Below are 27151 nucleotides of genomic sequence, written 5' to 3' on the forward strand. Positions count from 1 at the left end.
GTCCAGGGCCCCTCACCAGGGGCCGCATCTGGTGAGGGCCTTGTTGCTGCATAAAAACGTGGCAGAAGGCATCACATGGTGAGAGCGGGAGGGCCGAACTCACTTTTATAATAAACCCACTCTCAAGATAGCAAACACTTTCCTGCAATAATGACATTAATCCATTCATGAAGGCAGAGCCCTCATGCCCTAATTTTGCCTCTCAGAGTCCCCCCTCTCAACATTGTTGCTTTAGGGATTAAGTTTCCAACACATGAGCTTTAGGGGACACATTCAAACCATAGCAGCCATGGCCATAAAAGGATACTTGATACACAGGCAAGTCCTAATTTGTCTTTATTAGCTGTGTGACCTTGGGCCAGTCCCTTAACTCAGAAGTTCGGGTGAATATAATGAGTACAATAAAGAAAAGACTTATCAACCAGATCTTCCTCAGGAGACGAAACTCTTTGTTAAAAATTTGTTCTTTTAAACTTTATTATTAATTTTTTTTTAAAAATAGAGACGGGTCTTGCTCTGTTGCCCAGGCTGGTCCTCAACTCCTGACCTCCCAAAGTGATCCTTCCACCTTGGCCACCCAAAGTGGTGGGATTACAGGCATGAGCCACCACACTCAGCCTTCTCTTTCTTTTTTTTTTTTTTTTTAATAAAGACAGTATCTCACTTGGCTGCCCATGCTGGTCTTGAACTCCTGGGCTCAAGTGATCTCCTGTCTCTGCCTCCCAAACTGCTGGGATTATAGATGGGAGCCACCACACACAGCCCGGACAAAGGTCTTATTCTCTTCTCCATACCTTATACCTAACCCCTAGTTTTTAAGTTTGAGGGCCCTCTAGTGGAAAAGACAGATACCATAGAAAATCTGGAACATAGTATGAGTTGAGAAGTTGGAGATGGGTAGGCAGAAGGTTTTGATGACTCAAAGCAGCTGATGTTGTGGGTGGAGGGGCTTATGATACTTTGAGACACCCTATTCCTTTTCCCTCCGTAACTGTTGACACTTGTTCTGTCCAGTTTGAACTTGTTTCTGCCCCTCAACTACCAGAGCACATAAGGCCCCTATGAAACTAAAGGCTGGCTTTATCCGTCAGTCACCTTTACCAAACAGAAACTGTGTAAGTGCCACTTGACATCCCTGTGTGCCTCTCCCTGCCACTCTACTCAGCCTCCTATGCCTCACTTCCTTTTTTCTTCAGCACTGTGCATCTGGCCTGAAGGATGGAAAAAGTACCATCTAGGGAGACCACAGTGGTGAGTTTTAAGCTCATTTCTGCCTTCAGCTTCCTATGTGACCTAAGGCAATTCATTTCATGTCTCTGGCCCTTCTGCAGGCTCCAGTGCAGGTATCTTCAGCCACTTTTTGGGACTTGGGATTTCTTCTCTAAGGCTCCAGCTTCATAGCATAGCATTTTTCCCCCCAAAGTTTCCCTCTCTTTTCAATCTAGAATATTAGTATATGCTCAGAGATCATTTGCTTGAAATTCACTACCTTCACCCATGAGGAGAGTAGTCATATCTGTTTTTATTGGTAGGGTTCCAGGAACTGGCAGTCAATCTGATTACTAGAGTGGAACAGACCCTGTCAGCAAGTCATGATGTCTCCAGGATGGGTGGTGTAGTTCAGTACAGGCAAACTTTTGCTCTGGGAATCCAAGATACAGTGGAGGAAGAAGGGCCAGGCAGTAGTCTAGGCAGTTTACATACTTTCCCCCCCTCATTTGTCTTCACTATTCTGAGGTAGGTGATTTAATTACCATTTTACAAATGTGACAACTTCAGTTTTAGAGAGTATCATTCAGTAGACAATGACTGACTCATTGCAAATACGGGAAAACAACTAAATATTTCTTGCTCCCAAGTAGGGAAGAGTGGTAGAAGAGACAGGCAGGTAAACAGTGGTCAGAGCACTAAGGATACCCAGTTTTGGTGGCAGAGCCAGGACTTAAACCTAGGTCTGTCTGCTGGTTGTTTCTATTATATGCTGCCTTCCTTACAGAGGGGTGGAGAGAGCAGCAAGCCCAAGTGGACATCTAGGCTGGCAGGCAGTCTCTGGACAATGGCCGTTCGTGGGGAGGCCTGTCCTTGGATTTTGAGCTGGGCTTTAGTTCGGGGGGGGGGGGTGGGGGTGGCAGAGGCTAAAGTCTTAGGCGGGTGACTAAGACGAGGGATCTCATGTGGAACTGAGCCCATTTATAGAATAAAGCACCTAATTTTGTGTACTCCAGAAAGTGAAGCCTTATGGTAAGCACTGATCATATGCTGGAGTATCACAAGAGCCCCACAGTCAGTCTATGGTATAATAACAGGGAGGAAGAGTTGGTATCTAGGTACATGGATGGGGTCCAGAGTTTTCTTTAAAAATGAATGTTGGGGCCGGGCGCGGTGGCTCAAGCCTGTAATCCCAGCACTTTGGGAGGCCGAGACGGGCGGATCACGAGGTCAGGAGATCGAGACCATCCTGGCTAACACGGTGAAACCCCGTCTCTACTAAAAATACAAAAACTAGCCGGGCGAAGTGGCGGGCGCCTGTAGTCCCAGCTACTCGGGAGGCTGAGGCAGGAGAATGGCGTAAACTCGGGAGGCGGAGCTTGCAGTGAGCTGAGATCTGGCCACTGCACTCCAGTCCGGGCGACAGAGCGAGACTCCGCCTCAAAAAAAAAAAAAAAAAAAATGAATGTTGGGTCTGGTGGATAAATGAGCTCTCGAGTATAGAACATTGGGCACTGGGACCTCAGTCTACTAGTCCAATCCCCTTAGTTCACAGATGAAGAAACTGAACCTAGCATTATCAGCGGCTTTTACTGAAGAGTGCCCAAGGTAAAACAGGAGGACTGAAGGAAGCTCTAGCCCAGAGCTAACTAGCCACGGTCAGAGAAAAAGGAAGACATGGCCTCTGGGGAAAGGAACCAGCATTTGCAAACGCTGTGCTAAGAGGAAAATGGTTCAAATTTTTAAGCTGAAATAATTTGTAGACTCTAACAAGGCTTATTTTTTTAACCCGAAGACTGCCTCCCTATCAGCTTCTAAAGTCCCTCGCCTCTCTCACTTCAGGTGGGATTCAGCAATTCAAATCCAGTTCTCAGGCTAATTCTGATTCCAGGCAGGAAATGAAACAGTCTTACCCTTAACTCCCATCTATGTACCTACACTGAAACTGAATCCTTATTGAATTTTTCACAGATTCCGTTTTGCCTGACCATCCACTTATGATTTTAATTTTTGGGTGAAATTGGTATTATCTCTCAGATCCTAGCCCTCCACCCTGGAACCGGAGTTCCTGGACTGAATCTACATCTGCAGTTAGAGCAATGTCATTGCTTTTTTGTTGATGTTGTTGTTGAGATGAAGTCTCACTCCTGCCTCCGCCTCTTGAGTAGCTGGGACTACAGGTGCGTGTCACCATGCCTGGCTAATTTTTTTTTTTTTTTTTGTATTTTTAGTAGAGTCGGCGGTTGACCATGTTGGCCAGGCTGGTCTTGAACTCCTGATAATCTCAGGTGATCCGCCCGCCTTGGCCTCCCAAAGTGCTGGGATTACAGGCGTGAGCCACCACACCCAGCCTGTCATTGGTTTTTGAATACCTATTCAAAAATTGATATGTAAACTTGAAATTTGCAGTTCCAGCCTCCACATTGAGGTCCCCTCCAAAGTTATTCCATACTGTATGAAGTCTGAGTGAGGTGAGAGGTGGCTTGGTTAGGAATAAGGAGACTGGGTTCTGGCCCTGCCACTGACCTCCCCTCTGTGTGACTTTGGACAGATTCCCCTCCCTGCTCTGGTCTTACCTCCCTTTTTGTAAAATGGTTGAACCCTTCCAGCTCTGGTCTCATCAGGGGCATGAAAGCCATTTCTACATGGTCTCAATTGCACAGAGCAGTGTTTGGTGGGAGCTTTGGTGTGTTGGTTACTGATTATAAAGCTTTAGATTCTCACTTCCAGCTCGAGAGGGGGAAGGGGAACCATCCAACTGTCTCATTAGCATGGAGAAAAGAAAACAGTAATTACTTGTGCCTCCCTTGGTAATTCCTGCGGGTTGGATCTTCTAGGGAAAGAGGAAGAGAAAACTAGAGATAGCTTCAGCTGAGAAAGGAGAAATGCTGTTAGCTACCCAGAAAATGCAGAGGCAAGAATGATTGTCTTGCACATCTGTTGTATTCTGTGGACGTTCCTCCAGGCAGCTTGGAGACTGCCTAGATTGAGTTTCATCTATTTATGGCATGCATTATGTTCTCATACGTGAACATGGGTTGGGCTCAAGACCCCTAATGTCACCTGTCGTTAAGAAACCAGCTGTCCTCTAGGGCCTACTTTTTGGTACACTGGGCATCCTGACACCTGTCTTTGTTTGGGAGTATGGGAGGGTTTTACTGAGCCATTTTGTGTTCTGGCTGCATTTTTTATTATGTTGTGAGGTCATTTTCTTTACCCCCACAGCAACACAACCAGTTGTTTTATTATGCCTGAGCGTAGGCAACCATACAGTAGAGCCAGTTACAAGAGTCAAGGTCAGGTATCCTTGTGAGGGGAGGAGTGTGGAAGAACTGCAAGACCACGGGGTTTAGTAAAGCCTGGGATAAGCAAGTCTTAGAGAAGGGTTGAGGCAGTTTTGAGGCTGAGAGGTTAGGGGAGCTGGAACCCAACTATCAAATAGATTGGCAAGTTAGCTTGTGGGACGAGGGCCATTTGCCCTGTGCCTTTGCCTTGTGCCAGTCTTTTACTCCCTGTGTGTGGTCAGTTGTGAGCCCTCGAGTGCTGACTGTAGCAGAAATGGGTTGGAGACTGCCCTCAGGGGAGCCCTTCCTGAGGGAGCCTGGAGCCATTAGGCTGAGATTATCTCCTGTGGCTGTGGCTGCTCACTCGTGCCTTGGTTGCCACCCCAGAGGCCTGGGGAACCCAGCTTCCCTTTCTCTTCCTGTCTCTTGAGGAAGATAACCCTTCAGCAACCTGTCTCTCTCTCTCTCTCTTTTTTTTTAAGACAGTCTCACTCTGTTGCCCAGGCTGGAGTGCAGTAGTGCGAATTCAGCTCACTGCATCCTCTGCCGCCTGGATTCAAGCTCTTCTGCCTCAGCCTCCGGAGTAGCTGGGACTACAGGCATGCACCACCACACCCAGCTAATTTTTTTTATGTTTTTAGTAGAGACGGAGTTTCGCCGTGTTGGCCGGGCTGGTGTTGAACTCCTGACCTCAGGTGATCCGCCCACCTCAGCTTCCCAAAGTGCTGGAATTACAGGCGTGAGCCACCTCATCTGGCCCAGCACCTCTTTCAGCCAGTCTTCCTATGGGCTCTGGAGCTTGCTTATTCTAAACAGCAAGAGTTCTGTAGGGACATGTAGGAGATTATTTCCTCTACCAAAATCTTTTGTCTTCGGCCCACTGGGAATGCTCCTTTTCTCTTGTCCCAGACCTTTTGCTTGATTCCCCACTCTTTGATGTCCAGATCCAGGCTTCCTATAATTTTTCACTCTTCATTCACTTCCTGGCTCCTTTCCCTAGCCTCCAGTAGTAGATTCCTGGGTTTTCTTTTTTTAGAGGATAAGGAGGGTTTTTCAACAGAGCTTTCATGACAGGGAGCTATTGGGGAAAGGTCCAGAGGATGTCAGTAACTTCTTAACCACAAGGAAGGATATACTCCCAGGGCTTGTTAGCTTGGAATAATGCTGATAGAGGAGGAAGCTGTGACAAGAGAAAGAACCTGCTTGTCTTCTGACCTCTGCAGGCTTCAGCTTAAACCAGGCAGAGGTTGGGCTGGGGCAGGGCAATAGTGAGGACTGAGGGTTGGAGCCCTGAGCAACTTGTCGATAAGTGCTTCACTTTACCTCCTGTTGACAAATTTAGTTTGGAGTTTGCACAAGCACACTCCCTTCATTTAACATTTATAAAGAGAAATTCCTGCTGCTTCTCTTTTGAATAAAAGTCCTTGGTTCTGGTACCAGAAGTAAAAAGATCTTTTCCAAAGTCTAGACCTCAGACATTTTATTTATTTTATTTTATTTTATTATTTTTTTTGAGACAGAGTCTTGCTCTGTCGCCCATGCTGGAGCGCATGGTGCGTTCTCGGCTCACTGCAAGCTCTGCCTCCTGGGTTCACGCCATTCTCCTGCCTCAGCCTCCCAAGTGGCTGGGACTACAGGCGCCTACCATCACGCCCGGCTAATGTGTGTGTGTGTGTGTGTGTGTATTTTTAGTAGAGACGGGGTTTCACCGTGTTAGCCAGGATGGTCTCGATCTCCTGACCTCATGATCCACCCACCTCGGCCTCCCAAACCTTAGACATTTTAAACCTGTTCAGGTGTCTCCTTCCTTACCTATTCTCCCTTCACCCCTTTCCCATCCTCTTTTCTCTGCTCCCTGCCTTTTCACTCCTCACATCTCCCTTAACTTACGAAAACAAGAATGGGAAAAGGACACCTTAAGCCAACAGATTAGTAGGTATTTGGTTGATACAGATACTGGGGCTGAGACTCTGAATATGGAGCTTGAGATTTTGGACTTTACTTCTAGTCCTCAGAATAAGAGTTACTGGGCAGGTTTTGTTTATTCCTTGATTAACTCACATGTCAGATACTTAGACTGACACAGAGCCTGGCAGGTAGTTCAGAAGACCCTAATCCTACATCACCCAAGACCAACATGACAGTTTATAAGACCCTAATCCTGCCATAAGGTCACAATCTTATGGAGAAGACGTAGCAGCATTGAGCACACAACCCCCACTCCCTCCACATCCCCCATTCAATCATTTAATTTTGAGGATAGAAAGAACTTTAGTTTATCTGGTCTTCTTTCATGTTGCTATGTAATAAAGTAAGGCAGATCATGAGAGTAGGTAGGCTCTGGAGTAAAGTAAAGCAGACCTGGGTTCAAATTCTAGCCTTGTTGCTTACTAGCTGTTTGACCTTGAATGGCACACTTAGCCTCACCTGTCTTCAGTTACCTTGGTTGTAAAATGGGCATGTCATCACCTACTTCAGAGGGTATCATAAGGATTAACAGTTTAACACCCAGCCTCATGCCTGAGGCATAGTAGCAGCCCATGTCTTTCTGTCACCCTGCATCAAGGCTTGGCTTAAATCTTTGCTTCTTCTGTGAAGCTTCTGAGACAACCCCAGGTCAGACTGATTTGTTTCTTCACTTTCACAATATATAACATTCTTTGAACTGTTAGATCCTGCCTAATATTCTTAGTAATTTTTTTGTGGGACATCATAGTCCCATCCTGAATGCCAAGTGCCTAAGTATAAAGACTGTTCTCAATCATCTGTGCGTCCTCCATAACCCCTCACTCAGAGCTGTGTACACAGCAAAGCCAACCAGTACAGCTAGTATCAGGAAATATTTTTTGACTAATTAGATAGAAGGTTTGTGTATGTACTCTGTTTTTCAGCTTACAAGAAGAACTATAAAAAACCTGGCTGGGACTCTCCCATCCTAACTCTGCTGTTTTCCTCACCTGTTATCACATTGATAAAAACATGTGATCATAAAATCCTTGTGTTGGCAGTATAGGAATTCCCATTTTGCAGATGAGGGATCTGAGATGAAGATTAGAACTCAGGTCTCTTGTTGGGAGATAGATCCAGACTAAGTAGGAGGAATAGAAACAGAAATCTTATAACTGGCTGGGCGCAGTGACTCACACCTGTGATCCCAGCACTTTGGGAGGCCGAGGCAATTAGATAATTTGAGGTCAGGAGTTTGAGACTAGCCTGGCCAACATGGTGAAACTCCGTCTCCACTAAAAACAAAAATTAGCCAGACTTGGTGGCATGTGCCTGTAATCCCAGCTACTTGAGTGGCTGATACAGGAGAATCACTTGTACCCGGGAGGTGGAGGTTGCAGTGAGCTGAGATTGCACTACTGCACTCCAGCCTGGGCAGCAGAGCAAGACCCTATCTTAAAAAATAAAAAAGAAATCTTGTAACTGACTAGGTCTCCATTCTTTGGAAGAAGCAGGAATTTTTACAAGGAAGAAGGGGAACCAGGGGTACTGTATTCCTGAGGCCTTAGCTAATGGTGAGACCAGAAGTGAATATACCCACAAGCCGGAGATGTTTCAAGAACATGGCAGAGAGAGTGGCGAGAAAAGGATTCAGGATAACGTCATAGATTCACTAGGCCTTGAAAATTAAGAAGGGTTTGAATGTGTATAAATGAAGAAGGGCAATTCCAGTGAGATAACAGTATAGACAAAAAATATGGGAGGTGGAAAGCCCACAGTAGAAGTAAGGCAGATGATGACCAGATACTGGCATACCTAAGAGCAAGGCTGAGGTGACTGGGATCCATGACTTTTTTTGAGCAGGGAAGTGGCATTAGGACCATTAGTCTGGCAGTGTGGATCTCATGGATTGGAGTAAGAGGTATAGGGGAGACTAGTGAAACAGAGACCAGGCAAGAGACTCCTGTAACAGTCTGCCTTTGTAATGTCAGTAAGTTTTGAGAAATATTCCAGTAGTGCAAGCAAGAGATAATGTGATCCTGAACCAAGAGGAAGTTGACAAAGTAGGGAATAAATAATACTTTGGGAGGCCAAGGCAGGTGGATCACCTGAGGTCGGGAGTTCGAGACCAGCCTGACTAACATGGAGAAACCCCGTCTCTACTAAAAATACAAAATTAGCCGGGCGTGGTGGCTGGCGCCTGTAATCCGAGCTACTTGGGAGGCTGAAGCAGGAGAATTGCTTGAACCTGGGGGGCCAGAGGTTACAGTGAGCCGAGATTGTGCCATTACACTCCAGTCTGGGCGACAGAGTGAGACTATGTTGAAAAAAAAAAAAAGAAAATAATGATTTGGATGAGCTCTTAGAGAGGAAAAAAGTAGAGCTCTCAGAGGGGAAAAAAAAACCCACAAGGATTTGGCTGTTGTAGGAATGGGGCAGAGAGAGAAAGAGGGGTTGAGACCATGAATATTTGGAGTCTTGAGTACCTGGGAGAATGGTTATGCCATTCTCTGAATCATAGAGGCTGGGAAATAGAAGATGAATTGAGTTTGTTGACTTGTTGATTGGAGGTGTTGATAGTCCAGTCCCTTTAGCACCCGACTCCCTGGTGCCTCTGCCTTTGTCTTTTGATCCAGAGCTACAGAGATCCTTCGATTCCTTGTGCTTGCTGCTTTGTTCCAGACCTGGAGGCCCCCCGCACCCTCAATCCCTCTACTCATGACTTGGAGCAACTTTCACTCCCTCTGAAATAAAATAGTCCTTAGGCCAGTACCTACTCTGTTTCCAACTGTGCAGTAAATGCATAGTTGTTATTAAATGGGTGGGGGACTGTGAGCCATGTAAACTAGAACAAGAGAACATGTTTCCTGCAATGAGCAAATGTACTTAATTTCTTTGTGCCTCAATTTCCCCATTAGCAAAATAACACACCAACCTTAAAATATTGTGAAGATTAAATGCGTTAATACAAATAAAAGGTTTCTATCAGTGCCTAGTATGTGCTAAGTATGTGCTACTATTGTTCTAGAGTCTGCTCTATTCCATTCCACATTCCTGGGAATGAATATATAGGGATTTCTCTTCACCGTCCTCACCGAACAGAGGAGGGATCTGAGCACAGAAAACTGAAATAAATCTCAGAATGCTTGAAAGTTTGTCTCAGCTAGAATCTAGGTTATCTAAGCCTGGAGGAGCCTGGGCCACAAGTGAGAGTTAGAGTTGTCTGGAAGACCTGAGTTTGACTCCCAGTTTTACCACTTGACTTATTTTGATCTTGGGCAAGTAACCTAGTCTCCAAACCTTAATTTTCTCATACATAAAATACAGAACAAATTCCTTCTTGTGTCTCTAGTATACCTCATTTTCCTTATGACTCCATTCTAGCTATATTATTAGTCTTCTTGTTCCTTAAACATACCAAGGCCACAGGGCCTTTGTACTTGCTGTTCTCTCCGTGGAACACTCTTCCCTCAGATCTTTGCATGTCTTACCCCCTCACTTCATTCAAATCTCTCTGGATGTCACCCCTTATAGAGGCCCCTCCCTGACCATTTTATCTAAAATAGACTTCACCCTTACCTTTTGTCATTCTTTATTCCCTTACCTTGCTTTCCTTTCCCTTTTTTTTTTTTTTTTGAGATGGAGTCTCGCTCTTGTCGCCCAGGCTGGAGTGCAGTGGCGTGATCTCGGCTCACTGGAACCTCCCCCTCCCAGGTTCGAGTGATTCTCCTGCCTGAGCCTCCCGAGTAGCTGGGATTACAGGCACCCACCACCATGCCTGGCTAATTTTTTTTTGTATTTTTAGTAAAGGCAGGGCTTCACCATGTTGGCCAGGCTGGTCTTGAACTTTTGACTTCAGGTGATCCGCCCCCCTCGGCCTCCCAAAGTGCTGGGATTACAGGCATGAGCCACCACGCCAGGCCTGCTCTATTTTTCTTTATGACACTTAGCACTACTTGAAATTATATGCTATAAATAATTGACCTGTCTTTTGCTAGGATGCAAAATGTGTGAGGGCAGAAATTTTGAATGCCTGCTGCCTGTTCTGAGCAGCACCCCTAATGGACTTTTCTCTCTATTATAGGTGAGCCCTATTCCTGGAGGCAGGTGGTGCTGACCCTGTAACCCAAAGGAGGAAACGGCTGGCTAAGCTCAGCATTGTTACTGGTGAGTGAGGGTGCCTGGGAAAGCTCTGGGCAAGCTTAGGCCAACATGGTGGGTAACTAGTTTGGGGATTGTTTTTACCTTCAGTACAGATAACTCATAAGTGATTATCTTCCTACTCCATGTCTTAAGAGATCGGATGTTGCACAGGTAACTTTCTGAACTGGGAGGAGGGTTGAGACTGCTCTCCTAGAGCTGCCACAAGAATGTCTGGGATCATTTGCCATGAGTAAGGTCTGTTTCCTTCTAGCTGCTTTCTACTGGGATGTGGCGGGTGGGGAGCTATCCTGGGACCTGGCGGCTGTACCTGTCCTCTCACAAGCTCTTTAACATGACCTCACAGCCCTTAGATACTTTTTTTTTTGGGGGTGGCGGGGGGGCGGGTACAGAGTTTCGCTCTTGTTGCCCAGGCTGGAGTGCAATGGTGTGATCTTGGCTCACTGCAACCTCTGCCTCCAGGTTCAAGCAATTCTCCTGCCTCAGTCTCCTGAGTAACTAGGATTACAGGCATGACCACCATGCCTGGCTAATTTCATATTTTTTAGTAGAGATGGGGTTTCTCCACGTTGGTCAGACTAGTCTCGAACTCCCGACCTCAGGTGATCTGCCTGCCTCAGCCTCCCAAAGTGGTGGGATTACAGGCGTGAGCCACCGCGCCCGGCACCCTAGAGACTTTCTTAGCTTTAGTTTTTACTGTAATCTGCCAAGCTCATAGGTCAGCTCCAGAAAATCCTGTAGTTTCTTCAGTTCTGCAAAATGTCGTATGAATAATGGTGAGAGTGGAGTGATTAAGGCTTTATAAGTGGGATGTCAGGGGAACCTGACAGATGGTGAGAAGGAAGGAAAATCCACACATTAAGAACTTACTGTGTTACTGATGTCAATCTAGACAAATCCCTTTTTGTTTGTGTGTGGGGGGTTTTATTTTTGTTTTTGGGAGACAGGTGTCACTGTGTTGCCCAGGCTGGTCTCAAACTCCTAGGCTCAAGTGATCCTCCTGCCTCAGCCTCCTGAGTAGCTGGGATTATAGGCATGTACCACCACAGCCTGCTCTGAAACCTCATTTTATAGATGAGGAAATTGAGGCTCAGGAACTGAAATAATTTGCCCAGGGTTCACACCTGGGAATCCATAAAGCTGATGTTAGAACCCAGGTCAGTCTGACCATAAATGCCATTGTTCTTCTGACCTGACAGGCTTTCCTTGGGCCGCTAATTTCCCTCTCTAATTCTGAATTTTCTTACAAAGTTCAAGAAGGCAGACTTAGGAATTCAGAAAGGAGATTCAGTTGAGGGGCTGAACAGGGCAGGTAGGAGTTGGAGGTCCCTCTGAGCAGTGGTATTTCTAGTGAAGGGAGCTACTAGACTGAAAGATAGGAAGAACCTTCAAGCAGGCAGAGGCCCAGGCTAAAGTGACCAGAACAAGAAGAATACCTCTGTAACACATGGTATCTCATAAACACTTGGGCCAGTACAGGATAAGGACCTGAGTACTGGCTTGAAGTTGAGAAACCTGGGTTTTTATCTTCTCTCAACGTGTGCCCTTGGACAGTCTTCATTCCCCTATTTGTAAAGTCGGAGTGCCTCCCTGTCCCCTCATGTCTCTCATGTGTGTACACCAATCATGCAGGTATGTTACAGAGAATCAAATGAGAAATGCAAGTTGGAAAGCTTTGTGAATTGTAAAGCAGCATGAATGAAACAAGAAAGTGAGAGGAAAGCGTTTTAAGTGTCTGTCTTAGCTCGTTTTATGTTGTTATAAAGGAGTACCTGAGCCGAGTAATTTATAAAGAAGAAAGGTTTATTTGTCTCACAATTTGGATGTCGGGAAAAGTTCAAGATTGGGTGTCTGCACCCAGTGAGGGCCTTAGGCTGCTTCTACTGTGGTGGAAAAGGAACTGCTGTGGCTAGAAATCAGATGGTAAGAGAGGGAGAAGGGAGATGCTAGGCTCTTCTTAACAGCCGTCTCTTACAGGAACAAAAAGAGTGAGAATTAACTCGCTTCCCCTACCCTCCTTCCAGGGAGGGGATTAATCTGTTCATGAGGGATCTGCCCCCAGCAATCCAAACCCCTCCCATTAGGTCCCACCTTAAACATTGGGGATCAGATTTCAGCAAGAGGTTTGGAGAAGTCCAGCGTCCAAAATATAATAGTATCTGTGGCGTCTCAGTCCCTGACCTGTTTGCCGCCCCATTCCCCAAAAGTAAACGGGAGGATTTTCCTCTGGAAATTTTCACTGTAAATCTTCTCTTATATGCCCTTCTCCTCCTCTCCTTTCTTTTGCGGGCCCTACCCATAGCTTAGTTTTTCCTTAAGGAAAAGGATTCCAGGGCACAGATGACAAAGCCAGGTAGCACAGGCAGCCACGATTTGCAATGTGTAGGCTGCAGAGTGCAGATTTAAGTGCACTCATGAACCCTGGCATAGGATACTACAGCAGTTCCCAAGAGCCCATCCCAACAGGAGTTGGCACTCCACTGAGGTGTTGCCTTGTTCCCTGCTGTCATCTCTTGAAGAAGGCTATTCCTCCTTTGGCCCTAGGTTCCCTGCCTGCCCCTGCTTACTGCTAGTGAAAAAGGCTCTTGTACTGTAGCCTCACATTTTATGGAGGCCATGGTCATTCCAGTTTTTCTACCATCTTGTTCTCCCCCTTTACCAACAATGGAGACCATTCTCTTCATACTGTGTTTTAACAATGGATATTCTGTTCTTCTATCTGCCTGAGAGTGCACAGAGGGTTTTGACCCCTACCTTCCCTCCTACTCTGAATATCCAGGCTCTTGCTGACACTTCTTTTTGCCTTGTTAATGTAAAGTTCTACAGCTTCTGGCCTTTCCCTGGCCTGGGTGCCAAGCTTGGATCTTATACGCTTCCTGTAATAACTGCTCTGTGAAGAAGCTCCACTATTAACTTTTAAAATATGAATGATTCCATGTAAATCAGTGTATAATATATACATTTATATATGATAAGCTACCCATATAATATCTTATTTATCTAACAGCCTCATTTTTCCAGAGTCCAACTGAAAAACAAGAGGGAAGTAAAGCATTGTCATCCTTAAGTATTTGCACAGTGCTAATTTATTCTTATTTTTTATTTATTTATTTTTTTTGAGACGGAGTCTCACTCTGTTGCCCAGGCTGGACTGCAGTGGCGCGATCTCCACTCACTGCAAGCTCTGCCTCCTGGGTTCACGCCTTTCTCCTGCCTCAGCCTCCTGTGTAGCTGGGACTACAGGCGCCCGCCACCACGCCCAGATAATTTTTGTATTTTTAGTAGAGACGGGGTTTCACCGTGTTAGCCAGGGTGGTCTCAATCTCCTGACCTCGTGATCCGCCCGTCTTGGCCTCCCAAAGTGCTGAGATTACAGGCGTGAGCCACCGCGCCCGGCCATTTATTCTTATTTTTACGTGTTGTTGTAACAAGCTTAGCATTTGGTTTCTAAAACCCCATAAGATTAAAAGCAGCATATCAAAAAAGGGAGAAGAGCTGCTGTATTAATACCATCTAGGGTTGAGAGCTGAAAGCTGACTGAAAGGGGAGGGGTGAAAGAAGAATAAGTTAAAACAACAGCCTGGAGGCCACTTAATTTAGGAGCAGCACCTCCACAACTATGTCCCTCAGTAAGATGAGGGTGGGGCTGGGTAATTCTGTGGTGGTTTTGGGTTCCTCTTGAAAGCCAAAGTTTTCAGAAAATGTTAAATTAAGTATTTATAGTGTCTACTGTATATTATCAAGCACTATACTGAATGCTTTACATAAATATATTTCATTTTCATAGCAACTTGGGAGGTAGGTGGTGATATTCTTATTTAATAAATTACTTGAGAGTTAGAGAGGGACGTGTAAGCAGTGATCAGAAGAGCTAAGCTTAGAACCCAGAAGAATCTGGCTCCAGAAAACCAAGTTTTTTTCTATTATATCCTACATTGGCTCTTTCCCCACTACCTAAAACCCTGGTCCTTCTCAGGCTCTTAAGCTGGTAGTCCCCCACTACTCCTTTTTCATTTTCCTATAGACATTTTTCGTTTCCTATAGACACATTTATTCATTCATTCAGTGAGTATTGGAGTGTCTGTCATATACCAGTCACAGTTTGAAGTGTTTGAGGTGTAGCAGTGAATAGAATAGTTTTCTCTCTGTAGTTTACGTTCTAGTAGAGAAAAGTAGATAAACGAATAAATCTGAAGGAAAATAAAGCAGAGTAAGGGAATAGGGAGACACTGGATTATTAAGGAAGGCCTCTCAGAAAGTAAAATTTGTGCTGAAATATGTAAGAATTGGAGTAGTGAGCTATGTGTATCTTTGGGGGAATAACATTCTAGGCATAGAGTTCAGCAAGTTCAGAGGTCCTGAAATACGAGCATGCTTGTTGTGTCTGAGGAACGAAAGGAGGCCATGTGGCTACAGGTGTGGTAAGAGCAGACAGCCTTCCTTACCTTGTTCCCAATTTTAGGAGGAAAGTATTCCATCGTGTGGGGTTCAGGCTAAGGAAGTTCCCTTTTATTCCTAGTTTATTAAGGGGTTTCATTATGGATGGGTGTTAGATTTTGTTGATTTCATGGTCTTTGTTCTTTATTCTGCATTGACATTACGTTAATTGATTTTCAGATACTAAATCAACTTCACATTCCTAGAATAAATCCCACATGGTTGTAGTGTATAATCCTTTTTATATGGAGTTAGATTTGATTTGCTGGGGAATACTATTCTGTAGTTTTCTTAGGTCTTTATCTGCTTTTGGCATTAGGGTGACCTCATGGAATGAATTGATATGTTCCCTCCTCCTCTGTTTTCTGAAAGAGTTTGTAAAGGATTGGTATTATTTCTTCTTTAATTGTTTGATAGAATTCATCAGTGAAGCCACATGGGCCTGGGCTTGTCTTTGTTGGACGAGTTTAAAATTACTAATTCAAATGTCTTACTTGTTAAATCTACTTAGATTTTCTATTTCTTTTTGAGTCACTTTTGATAATTTGTGTATTTTAGGAATGTTTCCATTTCACCCAAGTTGTCTAATTTGTTGGTAATTTGTGTCTTTTTTTTTTTTTCTTGGTCAGTCTAGATACAGGTTTGTTCATTTTGCTTGTGTTTTCAAAGAACCAACTTTTAGTTTCATTGTTTTTCTTTTCCATTGAGTTTTTTTTACTATTTTTTACTATTTTTATTATTTTCTAATTTCTGCTGCTTTGGGTCTAGTTTGCTCTTTTCTAGTTTCTTAAGGATTAGTTTATTGAATTTTGAGGCACAGTACACCCCAAACCAAACAATTCTTCGGGCTTGACTATACCAGTGGACTGTCAGTTTGCTCTTTCTGATACAGTAGCCTCTGGAGAAGTATCAAACTTCAGAGGGGGCCTGATTCAGAAACAATAGGGAAGACAAGTGGCCTACAATGTATATGTGTTACCAGTAGAGCGAGTGCTAGGGCTAGACCCATAGCGCTTGGCAGCCTGGACCCTACCTCCCCGAAATCAGCACTGAGCAGGCAGTGAGGCAGGCTGAGCTTCGAGTAAGACATATGGGGGTGGTGTAGCAGGAAGTCAGGTGACACTTGGCAAGCCAGGGCCTCCCAGGCTTCTGAGGAAAGTTCCCTGATAAAGAGCTAGAAGAGACAGCTGCCTACCTCATGGACTTCAGAGGCTTCACAGTGGCTTTTGGGGGACCTTTCTGAACACCTCTTTTACCTGTTACAACTGAAATTCTAAGCAGAGATTTGATTCCATTAAATAAGGGTTATAGTGCAGATGCCATAGGTAACATTGAGGTGGGAGGGGCTCGAGCAATGCCTGGCTTGCTGGGGACTTACTCGTGACCTTTAGTTTCCTCATCTATAAACAAGGAATAATAGTTTCTACCCAGCCTACTGTGTAAAGCACATTTCAGATAAGTGCTATATAAGACCATTGGATAGTGTACAAATGTACAAGACTATTAATGTTAGTAATTATAGTGTTAGGGACCTGGGATAGAGTCTGAGAAGGTCTAGGAGCAGTAGCAGTGCATCATTGTCCTTCAAGGTATGGGGATGAATGTTTGACCAAGGTGGACCTGGTGGCTTAGAAAGGGCAGGAGACTCGTTGTCTGCCAGTGTAATCATCAGATGGCTCCTAGAGAATTCTGTGGAGGAGTGGGGATCTGAGGGGGAGGCTGCCAGGGCAGCTCATGTAAGAAACAGCTGTTCCTCTTCACTCTCCACCCAAGGATTTTGGCCATATTTTATTACTTTGGTTCCAGAAACAGCTGGCTTGCTTGAGGATTGCTGTCATAGCAAAGCAATAACCTACAGCTTGCTTGGGGCAAAGGAATCGCATGCAAAGGGCTCTGAGCGCTATGAGGTCCTGGGTTCCCCTGCTTCCTTCCCCAGTTTTCATTAAAACTAAAGAAGATCCTTTTGTCCCTTTGGAGCAGCAGGCCAGAGCAGAACAGCTAAACAGGAGAGGGACCTATAGGTTAGATTAACTGGAGGGCAGTTCTAGGGATTTTGGCTGTGGCAGTGAGATAGGGTCCTGAGCCTAAGAACATGGCCAAGAGAACAAAATCTAAGCTGGATAACAAAGCTCAAGAAACCATGGTCTGTGAGCAATGGTGTTTCTAGAACTTTGAGATGAGTAAGAAGTGAATAAAGGGGACTTATTGAATGGGACAGATTGGGGGGTGCTCAAAACCTACTTTACCCCATTAACACAAAGCAGAAATTGCTTCTTTGAAATTATCTGTCATTGTATTATTTGAGTCTCCACTATTCATCCTTCCCCTCATTGCCACCTCCCATATCCCTAATTAGCGTAATCTGTCAAGAGTCAACAATTCTGAGTACATAGGGCAAGAGGTAAAAGATAAAAGATATCTGTGACATAACTCGTCTTTAGGAAGATTAAGTAACTGCATCTTTCCCACTATTGTGTGTATTCTTAATACCAAGATTTGGGTCCTTGATCTGACATTTATTTTCTATGTGACTGACTTGTCTGAGCTGTAGTTTCCTCATATAAAGTAATGCCTACTTTATATAGTGATTGTGTTGCTAGTAGGAGATGATGAAGAAAATACCTGGCTTGGCTTGGTGTTCAGTCACCAGTGATTGGAATAAATTCTGATACCATGTGTTGAGTGTCAGATTGAAGTAGGAGAGTGTGGCGACCCAGGCTCTTAACCCTGTCTACTGACTCAAACCTGGGAAAGCATTTTATACCTGGGCCTCTTTTTCCTCAGTTCTACAAACAGGGAATGAGGTGGAAAGTTGGTCCATAATTGCTGATGTTTCTTCCTGTTCTGTGTCTCCAAGGGCACATTGTTCTGTGGTCCAAAAACATTAAAGAGTCAACAGGGACCTAAGAGAAGTCTCAGCTTCGGTCCTGCTTAAGCCTGCAGCAGGAACAGTTAAAAACAAAGAGCCGCTATCTATAGTAAGGTGTTAGAAGTGGCTGGGAGTCTGCTGCAGGGCAGTGACCTGCCTGTCACCCAGCATTTGGAAAGTAAATGTCAAAAAAAAGATCATAATGGCCTAGAAGGTTGGAAACTGAGTAGCTAGCAAGTGTGAGAGAGGGGCCATGAGGCATAGGACCCAGATTGTGCTCTATCACCCACTCACTGGGTGTTCCCAGTCAAGCTGTTTCTCTTTGCATCCTCCATATCCCCATCTGTAAAAATGAGTTAGGCATTGTATTCTCCAAGGGCCTCTTCAGGACTAGCTTTCTGAAATTTCATTGGCCCCTTTTTTCTGGCTCTTCTGTTTGTACTCTAGTTTTTGCCTTTGGTACTGAGGATTTCATTTATGAGAAGGCTTTTTAACCAGACAGGGTTTGTCTAGCCCTAGAGTATTCAGAATGCTCTTGAAACTATAATTTGAGGCCATTCAGTTTTCATCTAGAGATGCCTTGGTTCACCTGATCCTACTCCCTCATTTAACACTGAGAGATAATGCAACAGAGAAGAAAGACTACAGGCTTGACAGCTGACCCTGAATTCAAATTCCTGCCGGTATTAGCTTAATCTTTCTGAACCATATCATCATCATTTAAAAGTGCAATAATGGGTTGGGCATGGTGGCTCATACCTGTAATCCAGCACTTTGGGAGACCAAGGAGGAAGGATCACGAGGTCAAGAGGCCGAGACCATCCTGGCCTACATGGTGAAACCCCGTCTCTACTAAAAATACAAAAATTAGCTGGGCGTGGTGGCATGTGCCAGTAATCCCAGCTACTTGGGAGGCTGGGGCAGGAGAATCGCTTGAACCCAGGAGGCGGAGGTTGCAGTGAGCAGAGATCCTGCCACTGTACTGCAGCCTGGGCAACAGAGTGAGACTCCATCTCAAAAAAAAAAAAAAAAAAAAAGTGCAATGGTGATAATAGATTCAGCACACAGAATTATTTTAGAAGAGGAAAGAAAAAACTGAGGCCCAAGAGGTGAAGTCAGGTTCAGGTTCTCACCCAAATCCAAATCTCTTGTGTCTCGTTCCAGAGTTTTTTTCCCCTCTAGAGCCAAGGTCAGTTGTGCCCATATGGATATGGTAGCAAAGATTGGAACTGAAAGCATGTCAGCTTTTTTAACATCTCCGCCAACAGCCCTCTCAATTCCCCTGTGGCGTGTGTCAATAACACAGCCCGTACTTGTTTTAGAAACAAGCGCTCCATAAGCACTCCTGTTTGATTTGCTTTGGCTGGTACAGGATCCAGATGCTCTTAGAATAGCACGACACTCTCCAAATCAGCCCATTCCCATTCTGAGCCACTCACAGCTCTGATCTGCTGCTGGCTGGGGTTCATCCCTGAGTCTTCCCTACCTATCATGTGAATCACATTCAAACTTTCGCTAGTTTGCCCTTTCCCTCTTGAGTAACATTTATTGTGTGCATACTGTGTGCCAGGTATTGTGACAGATACTTTAAATAGATTATCTCCCTTAATCTTTATAACTCATTAAGCTATTAATAGCTCCAGAGGGGATAGCTGAGGCTCAGTGAAGTGAATGAATTTACTGAAGCCATATCTAGTCTCTAAAAGAGCTAGAGTTTGAACTGAGTCCTGACCCTATCGACTAAGCCTTAAGGTAAGCTCTTTCCTGAGTATCACACTGCCTCCCTGGCCTCTGACCACTGCCCTTCCAGGAGTGTAGAGTGTTTGGGAGTACCCAAGAAGAGGCGTTTGGTGCCCTGAGTGTAATAGGAATGTCTTCCATGCCTTCAGTGTATTTTCCTGAGAGTTTCTGCACTCTTTGCCTCAAACCAACTTCTCCAGAACCCAGGTATAGAGCCCAGAGATCCAAGCACTAAGTGAGAGAGGCCATGTTTCTGTCGTGATCATGGAACTGAGTCCCTAGTGAAAAGTATATTTGTCCTTTTCAAAGTTGAATGGAAAGAGTATTTCAAGCAATAACCCCTACTTGTATGCCCAACTCTGAAGTACAGGGAAGGAAAGGGAAAGGGTCTGTACTCCTTGACTGTGATAAGTCTCCTCCAGTGACCTGGCAGGAGCAGAGACATGCACACACAAAAGATGTTAGGACTAAGATTGTTCTGATAGGTTCTCAAATCTGTACTCAACAGTTTGCAAAGCGATTTACCTTCAAGAAACCGTACTGTGAAGAAACTGAAGGATCTGCCTTTATGTGACAGAACCAGGGGCTAGAGTCCAAATCTTTAGTCTTGATAATGCCAGTGAGGCTAAGTCTTCCCTGAGAGGGCTTTCTCCCTGGCGTTGGGCCTACCCAGTCTCCAGTTGCAAAAGGAGCAGGCCCTTAGTCTCTGTCTTTTTCTGAACCTTCCTCTGCCCTCTTGTCCCCCTCCTCACTCATTCATACTCAATTGCTAGGGACTTACTTTGAACCCTTATAGGGTGTTATTTTTAGGCACAGGGTGATAGGAGATATTTTTTGTCTCTGTATTTTCCCCAGGATCAGTTGCCATAAAATCATGGAATTTTAGGATATCAGAGTGGGAAGGGACCTTAATTGACAGTCATCAAGTTTACATAGTAACCCTTTTTTAAAACATGTAAATCCAAAACAGAGCTTCTGGCTGGGTGCGGTGGCTCATGCCTGTAATGCCAGCACTTTGGGAGGCTGAGGCGGGTGGATCATCTGAGGTGAGGAGTTCAAGACCAGCCTGGTCAACATGGCAAAACCCTGTCTCTACTAAAATACAAAAATTAGCTAGGCATGGTGGCACACGTCTGTAATCCCAGCTATTTGGGAGGCTGAGGTGGGAGGATCGCTTGAGCGGCGGAGGGGCGGGGTGGGGGAGGTTGCAGTGAGGCGAGATCAAGACACTGCAATCCAGCCTGGGCAACAGAGCAAGACACTGTCTGAAAAAAAAAAAAAAAAAACCACCACCAAAGACTGCTGCTTTGGCTGAAGCAGCAGCAAGAGGGCTAGTAGCTCAGCCTCCCCACTACCCTTACCAAACAAAGACAACCCCCCAAGGCAGCTGCCTTAAACTTCAGGGTTCCCAGGATCACAGTTTGTAAAACAACACTGACCTGAACCAACTTTCCCATTTTATCATTGTTAAATTGAAGCCCAGCAAAGGAGAATAATGTGCCAGGGTCACAGAGTGAATTAGTGGCAGGTGCCCTGACTCTCTGCCTTGTGTCCTTTTTACTGTTCTGAGCTTTATGTCATTATGTCATTTCATTAAGTGACCACTTCTAACACTTGACTAGCATCCTGTGCCTGGGTGTCAGGCTTCTCTTGCCTCATGACATCTGGTTCTTGTGAGGTAGGCAGGCTTGTGAATGTGTGTGCCTCGGTCAGGGCATAATTTTCATACATAGAGTGAGCGTGTGTCAAGTTTTGTTTAATTGTTTCATGTGGAAACCAGCAGAAGTAGAATAGCTGCGAAACTGGATTTAGGTTGTTAATGAAAGAAGGACTGCTGAAATAAGATTGTTTTGGTTAGTGCCCTGATGAAAATATAACCTTTGAAATTATTTTGTCTGCATATAAAAGGTATACCTTCTTAGTTTTTTACACATTAACCTCTACCTGCAGAGTTTTAAAACATTTGGACCCTAATCATTTGTGAAGAATAACAAAATTCCATTTCCCAAGAGTGTCAGATGACTCCGTTCATAATAAACAATGTGTCTAACATGACTTTAAGTGGTCACACAATCATCTTTTTGCCTTACTTCCGAATTTTGGATAATTTTCCTTAACATACAACCACTGAAAATGATCAGAACCTCTTGTGTTAAAGCCAGCTAGAGCCATCCCAACCCAGGAAGGCAGCTTTCTGCTTAGGGAACAGACCTGACCTCTTTACTAAGGTTTCTGCAGTCAGCAGCCATCAGCAAGATCTTGAGTTCGCTCTCCTTGCAGCCCTGCTCAGTGGCCTGGAATTTGGCCTTTGCTAACCCTAGACTTGCTTCTTTTTCTTCCCCTGTTCAAGGAGGCTCTTTTCTTGCTTGTGGTCTCACCCTCAGGACCATCTTGGATGCAAAGAGGTTACAGATTTCCATTTGGAAGAATTTTGTTTTATGTGCAGAGCCAGTTCTACTCAGAATAAGCAGCTGCTTTCATTATGTGGTTTTGTCTCTGAACATGTTTTGTCCATCTTTCCATCCCCACTGCTACCACCCAAGGCCAGATCTTAATAATCTGTCTCTGGCAGCGTTTTAATTACCAACTCACTTGCCGCTCCGTGTCTAGTCTCTACCCTGAAATACAACTTTTTCTCTCTCCATAGCTTTTAAGACACAGATCTTATTCCTATGACTTCCTTGCTCATGAAACCTCTAAAATCTAATCTTTGTAGCATGAAATTTGAGGTTCTGCAAAGACTGTTTCTCCCTTTTCTTTCCAGTCCTTTCTCCAACCCTCTTCTCGTACCCTGTTCCATAGGGGTTCATACTAGTGGTAGGAATATTAGAGAAACCATCTTTGGGACAATATGAAGGTTAGGAAGCATTCTTTGTTGTGGGGCCATGTTAAGATTTAATTTGGTAAACCTTTGTGCTGGGCACAGAAATAAGTTTTAGGAATAAGGAGTAACCAAACACATGGTTAAGGCTTTTGGAGCCTGTAGTTGATGAAGGACAGGAAGGTAAAGTAAGTAGGCTAGAGCGATAATCACTCTGAATGGAAACATGGAGAGTGCTTTAGGAGCTTGGAGGGGACCACTACCTGAGAGATGAAGAAATACCTCCCAGAAGAGGTAATATTTGAGTTGGACTTCAAAGATGAGGCATTTGGTAATTGTAAAGGGGAGACTGTAACTTCTAAGCAGAGAGACCAGTGAGGACAGAGGCACAGAAGCTTATGTGTGTGTTTCAGAGAAGGGAAAACAGTCCATTGTAGCCAGAGTATAAGAGTTCAGGAATAGGACTGTGGTTAGGGTTAAAGTTACCAAAGTAAGTTGGGGTCAAACTCTGAAGGACCTAATGTTGGAGGCTATTGTGTATGTACTGTGTTTCACACATAGCATACAGTAATACTTCATTAATTAGGTGATATATCTTTGTCTATTTGTACGAGTATGTAGCTCTGTGTTAGTATGTGCATTACTTTTTTTTTTTTTTTTTTTTTTTTGAGATGGAGTTTTGCTCTTGTTGCCCAGACTGGAGTGGCAATGGCGTGATTTCGACTCACTGCAACCTCCTGCGTTCAAGTGAATCTTCTGTCTCAGCCTCCCTAGTAGCTGGGATTACAGGCATGTGCCACCACACCTGGCTGATTTCGTATTTTTAGTAGAGATGGGGTTTCCCCATGTTGGTCAGGCTGGTCTTGAATTCCCAACCTCAGGTCATCTGCCAACTTCAGGTGATCACCCGCCTCGGCCTCCCAAAGTGCTGGGATTACAGGCGTGAGCCACCACACCTGGCATGTGTGTTAACATTTGAAGAACCATTGAGGCCAAGCAAATATCAAAAATTGAAGCCAGAAAGACAGATTGGACCTAAGCTTACCTAGGCTTGGAACTCCTGAGATGTTCCCCAGTCCCACAAGCCAATATGTTAGTCACAGAAAGCCAGCATTGGAAGGGACCTTAGGGACAGTATTTATACTTACGTACATTCAGTTATCCATTCAACAGATGCCTGATACTGCCCATAGAACTGGGATACAGTAGTGAACAAAATGAGGACTGCCTATTTATTTATTGAGACAGGGTTTCACTCTGTCACCCAGGCTGGAGTGCAGTGACGTGATCATGGCTCACTGCAGCCTTGACGTTCTGAGCTTAAGCAGTCCTCCTACCTCAGCCTCCTGAGTAGCTGGGACTACAGGCATGCACCACTACACCTAGCTAATTTTTAAATTTTTTTATAGAACCAGGGTCTCCCTATGTTGCCTAGGATGGTCTCAATGTCTTGGGCTTAAGCGATCCTCCTGCCTCGGAGGCCTCCCAAAGTGTTGGGATTACAGGTGTGAGCCACTGTGCCCAGCATAGAACTTGTTTTAATGGGGGAGACAATAAAAAAATTAGTAAATCAATTATGTAATTCCATATGCATTATGAAGAAAGATAAGCAGGAGTAAAGTGTTAAAAAGTGGCCAGAGTAGACCTCTCTAAGGAGGAAGATCATTACCAGCTGAGAGAAGAGCAGGTGAAAAGCCCTGATGCAAGAACGTGTTTGTAGAATAATTAGAAGGCAGCCAGTGTGGCTGGAGCAGCAGCAGTAAAGAGGAAAGAGGCAGGAGATAAGGTTGGAGAGTGGGCAGCTGAGGCCAGAACATAGGGCCCTGAGGTCCACTGGGCTGATGAGGAAATGAGGTTGGCATGTAGCCAGGATCACACAGCAAGTTAAGAGCCAGGCCAGGATTGGTATGGTTCTGGTTCAGCCTCCCTGCCTTTGCTCCCTGCCATCTTCTGTATTTTGGCCAAGATTAACTTGAATCCAATTTAATACCTTCATTTTCATCTCCCTCATGCAGCTCTCTGTCATTTCTCAGACCTACATTTGCTCACATGACTTGGTAATAAAGTGATTTCTGGAAGGTCATGGCTAGAGTGGTCCTTGGACATCTTTTAGTTCAATCCCTGGTATTAGAAATCCAGAGAGGGAAATTGGCCTGCCCAAGGCTACTTACCTAGTTAGGAGTAGAACTTGATTTCCTTTCCCCAGTTCTCTTGCTGTCTGGCTCTTCATTTTCTGTGTGCTGTTCCCTTTTTCTTACAGTTTACAGCGGAAGGGAATCAAGTTGTGACCCATGTAATTGACACAAGCAGCTAGTAGCATTCCAGGACCCTCTGCCACCTGCCCTCACTTTAGCTTTTTATTTGGTCTTTGTCATGTGAATTTACTGTTCGATTCAGGCCAGTGTCTTTGAACTACTACCCTCTACAAAGACATGTTGCTAACTCTGCATCCTTGCTCATGCTGTTGTTTCCACACCTGAACTGGCAGCCTGCTCTTAACCACTGGTCTGTATCCAGGAGGCTTGTCTTTGAAGCCCAGCCCCAGTCTTATCTCCAAAGAAGCAATGTGGAAAGAGGATAAAGTTTGGAGTTGGATATAGTTGGATTTGAATCCCAGCTTTGGCACATGCTGGGACCAAAGAAATCTTAGGCAACTTGACTTCTGAGAGTGGTTTTCCTGTTTGTAAATGAGGCTACTAATACCTGCTTTGTGGGGTCCTTGGAAGGATTATTTAAGGTATTGTATATGTACATACTTTAAGCACTGGGTAAAGAGAAATTCTTATTCACTGCTCCTCAAAGGTGCCTTCTGAATGCCCTTTCCCTTTTTCCTAATACCTAATAGGTAACATTTCTTGGGAGGGTTTCTGTGTGACCGGCACTTTGCTAAGTGTCCAGTACTTTTAAAAGGCACTTAACTCTGCACGTGATTCCATAGTTGTCGCCAAATAAGTTAATTTTTAAAAAGCACTGATCTCATTTTTTATATATTGGTGTTATTCTTGTTGTATGTAGATAGAGGCCAGGTTAGGTATATGCCTGTGTTCCAGTTGTTGCTCTGTGATTTTCTAACTGTGTAAACTTGAACAAGCCACTTGACCTCCACTCTTTTTTCTTTCTTTCTTTCTTTCTTTTTTTTTTTTTTTTGAGGTGGAGTTTCACTCTTGTTGCCCAGGCTGGAGTGCAATCCCAGGCTGGAGTGCAATGGTACGATCTTGGCTTGCTGCGGCCTCCGCCTCTTGGGTTGAAGTGATTCTCCTACCTCAGCCTCCCAAGTAGCTGGGATTATAGACATGCACCACCATGCCTAATATTGTATTTTTAGTAGTGATGAGGTTTCTCCACGTTGGTCAGGCTGGTCTCGAACTCCGGACCTCAGGTGATCCTCCCGCCTCGGTCTCCCAAAGTGCTGGGATTACAGGCATGAGCCACTGCGCCCGGTCTTGACCTCTACTCTTAATGTGTTTTTCCCACTAGAGCCCTGAAATTCAACACTAGTTACATTTGGAAACCTGACTTGCTTATCTGCTCACCTTGGAAAATGTATCTTTGTTGAGTACAGAGCAGTAGCACCTGGGCTGGCCCTGTGTGACTTAGAGCGGACAGTATGGGAGGTGGAGAACTGGGTGCATGGGAACCATTAGATCAAGGATTGAAAATTCCTCACAAATCAAATAAATCAAAGGTTTCTGAGGTGGGAGCAGGGGGCAATGTTGATGGTGACTCTGCTTGGATTATCTTCTAGGGATGGAGGATTGCCAGCTCCACCGAGTGGAAGGACTGGTGATACACAGCCACTCTTGCATGTGCCTGGGCAAAAGACAGTGTGTTGGTGGCAAATGCCTAATGTGTCTATGGCTGACCATGGGCTATCTCTGCTGTTCAAGACATCAGCTGCTGGCAGGGTTGTATTGGTTTGATAGAGCTTTAGTCTTCGGAGTCACACAGACCTGAATTCAAATCCTTCTCTGACATTTACTATAATAATTGTGTTCCTTAGGCTGATCCTTTCTTTATCTCTCAGATCCTCTTTTTCCTTTTCTGTAAAATGGTATGGTTGATACCTGCTTTTGAGGTTGTGAGGATTTAAAATAACTTAGGTAAATAGGTACCACACAATGCCAGATACTTAGCTGGGTGAATAGCCTGGTGATCTGTGACTGTTAGCTCTTTGAAGACCAGTATCTCTAGCAGGTAGCAGTAACGTCAGCACTGCTCTGATTCCCTGACCAACCCCCAACCCCACCTTTGCCTCAGAGTTGTATCTGAGTAAGCAGGATTGTTACACAGCAGAGATACAGGAGCAGAGCAGGTAGCTCAGGAGCCGCTGATGAACAAAAGGCTTCTTCTCTCTGTTCCCAATAAATTGGTCCTTGGGGATCCTAGCTTTGAAATTCTAATTGACACAGGAAGGAAAAGATTCATTAGGCTCTGGACTCGTTAAAATGCTCTGCTGCTCACCTACAATTTATTCTTGGCACTTCATCAAGAGGAATTAAGTAAACCAACGGACTGGGAGGCTGCTGACAGCAGAGTCGCATGTCTCTTGTGCTCCTGGGGGGATGAGAGTATTGGGCCTTCTGTGCTATGGAGCATATAGCTGGCTTTAGAATCTCCTCACCCCTAGGACTTCACATGAGTCTAAGTCTCATGTGCTTTTAACAATGGAGGGACCTTCTGAGA

General features: G+C 44.7%; 1 protein-coding gene across 5 annotated transcripts in view; it reads left to right on the forward strand.

The window, feature by feature from the left end:
- Positions 1-27151, forward strand: part of RALY (RALY heterogeneous nuclear ribonucleoprotein) — a 93758-nt gene that overhangs the window by 27993 nt on the left and 38614 nt on the right. For all 5 annotated transcript variants that reach the window (XM_030915793.1, XM_030915794.1, XM_030915791.1 and 2 more), the window contains one exon: positions 10525-10607. The gene's annotated coding sequence lies outside the window, so the exon portion shown is untranslated. The remainder of the gene's footprint in view (positions 1-10524; positions 10608-27151) is intronic.

The sequence above is a fragment of the Rhinopithecus roxellana genome, chromosome 13 (assembly GCF_007565055.1).
Source record: "Rhinopithecus roxellana isolate Shanxi Qingling chromosome 13, ASM756505v1, whole genome shotgun sequence".
Taxonomy (NCBI): domain Eukaryota; kingdom Metazoa; phylum Chordata; class Mammalia; order Primates; family Cercopithecidae; genus Rhinopithecus; species Rhinopithecus roxellana.